Here is a 7,017-nt window from a genome sequence, read left to right as displayed (position 1 = left end):
TAGTCAACAGGTCACCTTCATCAGCGTTGGACGATAAGACTCCACAAAAGGTATGGACTGGTAAGAAAAACGCTCTTTCACATCTATGGGTAATTGGATGTGATGCATATGTACATGTTCCAAAGGAGAAACGAACCAAGTTGGATAGTAAATCTGAAAAGTGCATCTTTATTGGGTATAAGGATGGTTTAAAGGGTTATAATCTTTGGAACCTAGTCACACAGAAGGTTTTGTATAACCGAGATGTGGTGTTCAGAGAGGTAAAAGATGTTATTAAACATGAAGTCCAACCAAAGGAACCTGAGAAGATAGAGTTTGAGCTTAAGGAGGAAGAATTAGACTCTACAGTAGAGGAGGAATCAGAAGATGAAAAGCCACAAACTCTTGGTGTGAGAAGATTAGTTTGAGAAAGAAGGCAACCAGAAAGGTATAGTCCATCTACTTACTGTTCAAATTTTGCTTTATCTATTACTGACGATGATCTAGAACTGTGAAGGAAGTAGTAGATTCAGAGGATGGAAAACTCTTGAAAAAGGCCATGGTTGATGAAATGGCATCTTTGCACAAAAATGAGGCTTGGGATCTGGTGGACTTGCAGGCTAGAAGGAAGCCCATTGGCAGAAAATGGGTGTTCAAGAATAAGACAAATGCAGAAGGAAAGGTGGGGAAATAAAAAGCTCGATTGGTAGCAAAAGGTTATTCCTAGGTGTTGGGAATTGATTTTGGTGATATTTTTTCTCCTGTTGCCAAAGTAACTTCTATTAGATTACTTTTATCTGTTGCTACTGCTTTTCATTTTGAGGTAGAACATATGGATGTGAAGACAACATTTCTTCACGGGGATCTGGAAGAGGAGATTTACATGAAGCAACCTGAAGGCTTTGCGGTGAAGGGTAAGAAAGAACTAGTATGCAAGTTAAAGAAGTCTTTGTATGGGTTAAAACAGTCACCAAGGATGTGGTATTAGAAATTTGATACATTTATACAGGGACTTGGCTTCATTAGAAGCAAAACAGATCACTATGTGTATTTTAAATTAATTGGTGACTGTGTTATTTATCTGGTCTTGTATGTGGATAATACGTCGCTGGTTGGAAATGACAAGGAAATTATCCAGGATTTGAAGACCCAATTATCCTCCAAATTCAACATGAAAGATCTTGGTGCTGCAAACTATATTTTGGGCATGGAAATTAAAAGAGATCGGGCGAAGAGGAAGCTCTGGTTAAACCAGAGGAAATATGTCGAGACAATATTGCAAAGGTTTAATATGTAGGATAGTAAACTAGTGAAGGTTCCTATCCCTGTAGGTGTAAAGTTCTCTGTTGAACAATGTCCCAAGACACAAGAAGAGGAAGAGGATATGTCGTGTGTTCCATATGCAAGTATAGTCGATAGCCTGATGTATGCAATGGTCTGTACTAGACTAGACATTGCACATGCAGTGGGAGTATTGAGCAGGTTTATGTCAAAACGAGGGAAGGAGCATTGGACAACAGTGAAGCAGGTTTTCAGGTATTTGTATGGCACTAGTGATTATGGTTTGTGCTACCAAGGAAGACCAGGATTGGACAGAGTGTTGAATATTCATGGCTTTGTTGATGCAGATTGGGCTGGAGATCTGGATCAGAGAAGATCTACAAGTGGGTATGTGTTTAACCTATTTGGAGGTGCAGTCAATTGGATGAGTAAGAAATAATCTGTAGTGGCGCTATCAACTACAGAGGCAGAATACATGGCAGCCACTCATGCAAGTAAGGAAGCAGTTTGGTTGCAGAGATTGTGTTCAAGTATTGGGTTAGTACAGGGAGCTATAAGGATAGACTATGACAGCTAAAGTGCAATTTTCTTGGCAAATAACCCTTCTTATCATTCAAAGACAAAGCACATTGATGTTCAGTATCACTTTGTGAGGGATATGATAGAAGACAAAAAGGTGTTGCTGGTAAAGGTGGACACTTTGAAGAATACTACAGATGCATTGACAAAATCTGTGAGCTCTGAGAAGTTCTCTTGGTGTAGAGAGACAATGGATGTTTTAGGGCTAGAAAAATGACTAAGCTCTCTTGTGGCCCTCTGTGGAAAGGAAACAACAAGTGGGAGAATGTTGGGTTGTGTTATATTCTTTCCACGACTAGCCCAGGTAGTTAACCGGGGGGTTAGAGGAGGAGGGGGGGGGGGGGGGGGGGGAAGCGGAGCCCCCCTTCGTTGCGCCGATTGTGTAGAGGGGGGATTTATCGGGGGTTTGAGGTGTACCTGTAACCCCACTTTATGGGGTCTGGGGCAACGCCCTGGAAAATTTTGGTTTTGGACCCTATGTTATGTTGGGTGGACCCACCTACGGTTTTGTGCATGATTTTCGCGCATGTTTTTGGATGCGATGGTTTTCGGTCCATGGTTTTGGACGCGATGGTTTTCGGTCCATGGTATTGGATGCTTCGACATGTATAAATATGTATTATAACATTGAAAGGAACATAATGAAAAATCAAGCTGGTAGTCCCGGTTTTGGGATCCAAGGGAAATTTTCTGTGTATATGTGTTTTATGTGTTATGTTCTCACTATAGTTTATTTTCTGTGTTTTAGAATTCGTATGCAGCTAATTTTTGTACGGGGTTAAAACCTACAATCCTGACTTTCAGGGGTAGAATCCATGAGAAGAGGGGTAGCTTCAACCATTTCCCAACTAAGAACAAGAATATAGGCAGTGGAACAACTAGCCTCTATAAGTATGGAAACTGATTCATTGACCCCCAAACCACCTCACACTAATGAATCTACCTTCTCAGGCCATTTTACAATTACATTTACATAACATAACATCATTTACAATCATAAATTCATCCATGATGGGAGAAAAAGTCAACTTGAAGAAAAACTAAGCGAAAACTAGATTTTTGGGCAAACTAGCTCTATGCGGAGCACCACTGGCCAGGTGCATATCACCACTTCATAGTTGATTTTGGAAGCCTTCCCCTTAGAAAATTTAGCTTGAGATATCTCATTGGAAATATATTCCTGTCTAGTTTCTGGAACATCTTTAATTTTTGCGTTTGGAGGTCATTTTCCCCCTCAAAAGCGGAATCTCCCAAAGTTGCTTCTGTGTGTCCAAAAATAGGCAGAGAGATCACTTTTGATGGTTTTTTGACCTTTTGGTGAGCAAGTTTTGCTCCAACATTGCTGAAATTTTTTGGGTTTGATGCTCTCATCATGTTGAATCCAAATATACAAGCCATTTCTCCAAAAGGTCTTCTAGTGAAAAGCGTAGCGTCGGCCTCTGGTGCATAATGCTCACTTCAGACTCACTTTTGACAGCCTTCCCGATATCCAAATTGGGCGTGTGATAACTCGTTGGAAAGCTTGTAAATTTTAAATTCTGTAACATCTTGAATTTTCCAATTTGGAGTTCATGTGACCTATAAAAAGTCAAATCACTTAAGAATGGTCAAAATGTGCAGAATGAGGCTGCCCAAATGCAGAATGTTGTTGCAGTCAACTTTTGAAGTTGATCCTGAACTCAAAATTGAGCTCATGATAGCTTATTGGAAATTTCTTTGTGTATAGTTGTTATTTGAATCATCAATAAAGTCATTTGGTCATTCCATCTAGGATAAAAATTGATTTTACCAAGGTCACTCCAGAGGTGCAACAACTCTCTTTTAGAGACTGTATTTTTGACATTTCTCTAAAACCATGAAACCTGCGTAAAAAGTGAATGAGGTTTTTCTTCCTTGGCATATTATGGACAAAATCCTCTCTCACCTTTTCCAAATGAATTTTTTCTTGCTCAGAAACACAAACCCACCTTTTCCAAATGCATTTTTTGTTGCTCAGAAACAAAAACCCCAGGAGAGGGAAATGAGCCTTACTTGAGCACAACTGAAGCCCAAACAAGGTGTAAAATGACCCATTGGAACATGAAGTAATGATGAAAACTCTTTTAATGATGGTACACTCATTCGAATGGTGAAATGGACGAATACTTGGAAGACTTTGGAAGGAGTGAAAACAAATCCTAGACCTAATACCCAGTGACCAAATTTTACTTGAAGACTCATTGAAATGACAAAATTTGACATTGACACCCTAAGACCACTTTGTAAGAGCATGTTTGATCGCTGGTGGAAGATATTCACCCCCACATTACGGTAGATATTATTAACCTATAAAAAATAGCTTTTGTTACAATACCATGGGTCAATACCATGGATTATCAATACCACATGCCCAGAAAACATGATGCAGGAGCATCTGGTCGACAGGGTGAAGACCGAGAGGGGGTGAACACAGTTTCGGAAGAAGATTGGGGAAGATGAACGGTTCATTAAACTGGACAGCAAGCCTGTCAGAGTTATTATGTTTTTTTTGTTTAATTTCTTTCAGGGTCAACTACAGCATTAAACTCTGTTGTCTTAATTTATGTTTGTTTTATTTTAATTATTGTAACAGGTTTTAGTTAGAAGTGTTAAAGATAGATTAGTGTCAATAAGTATGTAAACAACAAACCCTTATGGTATAAAGGGGACAAGTGAACAAACAAATAATAAAGGAAACGTATGCCTGTAGCAACTGCACAAACTGTAATAGCATAACTACCAAGCAGTTAACTAACTGCCCAAACTATTGTACAAAAAGACAAACGAAATAACCCAGAGGGGTTCAACAGCTGAACATGTAAAGGAGAATAATAGAAATACATACATTTTCTTCCTTCATCAAATACAGTGCACAATTAAACACACAGTTCCAAGATTTTTGTCTCTGTAACAGAATGTACATGTATACTACTGTGTTTTCAATTCATTTCAGGTAAATAAAATAACAGAGTTTTTACAATTCCAAAGAGTCTATCGACCAGCCAAGGCCGAGAGTGAGCACAAGGCAGGAAGGCGCAAACCAACACAACAGAGCGTACCAGACCACGGTCGAGACCGGGTAAGCAACAAAACCAATTACAATTAAGTTTATAAGCCACTGAATATTACATTGTACGCCTATATAATTCAACTTCCATAAAACTGTGCAACGAGGGTTCATTGAACCGAGCTATCAAGGGCTCACAGAAACCCTCCAAGTTGCGGCTACGGGTTGGAGTTAACCCAACACACTCAGGTTCGACAGACATATAGTATACATACAACAGGCGAAAGCAAATGCAACCAAGACCAAGAACCACTGTGAGAAAGTGAAACAAGGACAGAGCTACCCGGAAAGGAGTGACTGTAACCCTTGCGAATCCACGGGAACCGGCCACACCTGCCAACACAAAACAAGGTGAAGGGTTAGGGTTTGAAACCAGATAATAACCCTGTACAAGAAAGCTATGACACGAAGCTGTGAATAAACCAAAGAAAACCCGTGTATGGTAGAGACGGAGAGGCCATACCTGCAGTGAGCCGAGACCCAGGCCAGCAGAATCGAAGTATTAACCCTGAACACGAAGGGGCTGCGGAACGTTAGTTCCGTTATAAACGGTGGATAAAGAAATATAACACGGAACGAAACCATACATGTTCTATAAAGCCGAGTGCCGGAGGAAAGCCAAGTTGGACAGCCATCGAACTGTGCATTTGATAGCTGAGCAGACCAGCAACCATTCATCACCAGCATTCACCATGAAATTACCAAAAGGACCATAACGAACAGTATTCACCAGAACAAACCCAGGAATGCTCACACAGTCGTAAAAACAAGTTGACTGTGCAGTGGAGGAACCGGAACTTACCAATAAAACCTGAAGTGAATACATCGACTCCCACAGCAACGGATAGATAGGGTTGAATAGCATTGTTTCATCATAAAAACCAGCGGGAGCTCAACAGGGTTCTCCCCACAGGCAGAGAAACCAGAGGCGGAGCCGAGACCAGAACGAGACCACAGAGCAAGTCACAAAGTGAAAATGACCGAACAGGCGCGAAACGGCGGAGGAAAAGCGAATTAAGGGGATTAGGGTTTGTCAACTCCGAGGAGGGCAGGTGTCATAAGGAGAGACCAAGTAAGGTACCGTGAATTGAATGTCAATCAACCACCAGAATCATTTACAATCGCTTTTTAATCAAACCAAAGTATTAGTGTAAGTCCACGTAGATTGAGCTAGCGTGGGACCATGTGGGCTGGACCCATCAATTGGTATCAGAGCAGTTTTTTTTTTTTTTTGTTGAAGTAGAAGAGGATGGAAGCGCCAAGACGAGGACGTGGAAGAGGTGCACGTAGAGGAGCAGATGAAGGATTGAGGGAACAAATTAGAGTTCTTACAGCTCGCTTGGAAGCAGTGGAAGCGGGTAGACGAAGAGACCCAGAACTTGGAGATACCAGTGAGGAGGAAGTGGTGGCTGCTGCAGACGGGTCTGATGAGGAAGCTCCGGAATTGAAGCTGCTGCGACAGGTTTTATTGGCCAGCAGCAAACCAAAAACAGAAATCTCTAATTATGATGGCAGTCTGTCCGCGGAAGTCTTATTGGACTGGATAAGCGAACTGGACAAATATTTTGAAAACGAAGAAGTCAGTGAGGATAAAAGGGTTAAGTTCGCTGCCACTAAGCTAAAGGGACACGCGCTACTGTGGTGGGACAGTGTCCAAGCGGACAGAAAAAGAATGAACAAGTCGCCGATACGACAATGGTCCAGGATGATAGCGAAATTGAAAGGCAGATTTCTGCCAAAAGACTACCAGGTGGAATTATATCGGCGAGTGCAGAGTTTAAAGCAGAGGGGAATGACAGTTAAGGAGTACACGGAAGAATTTTACCGAGTAAATTTACGTGCTGGTTATACTGATGATAACCCAGAAAAGACAGCAAGGTACGTAAATGGATTGAGGATGGAGATATTAGATGAAATCAGTATTCTTTCTCCCTGGAATATTGAAGAAGCCTTTCAGAGCACTGTAAAGGCTGAGGAAAAGATTAACAGAAAACAGAACAGCAGAAGAGGCAGAGGAAATAGCAGAGGACGGGGACAATCCTACGGTAGAGGAAAGAGTGCTGCGAACAGCGAAGAAGGCAGCAGTTCAAAAA

This window comes from Pinus tabuliformis, chromosome 3_1 (genome assembly GCF_031772625.1).
Source record: "Pinus tabuliformis cultivar Carrire ecotype Pingquan chromosome 3_1, CPIR1, whole genome shotgun sequence".
In the NCBI taxonomy this organism is placed as follows: domain Eukaryota; kingdom Viridiplantae; phylum Streptophyta; class Pinopsida; order Pinales; family Pinaceae; genus Pinus; species Pinus tabuliformis.
Note: the sequence above shows the minus strand (reverse complement) of the source record.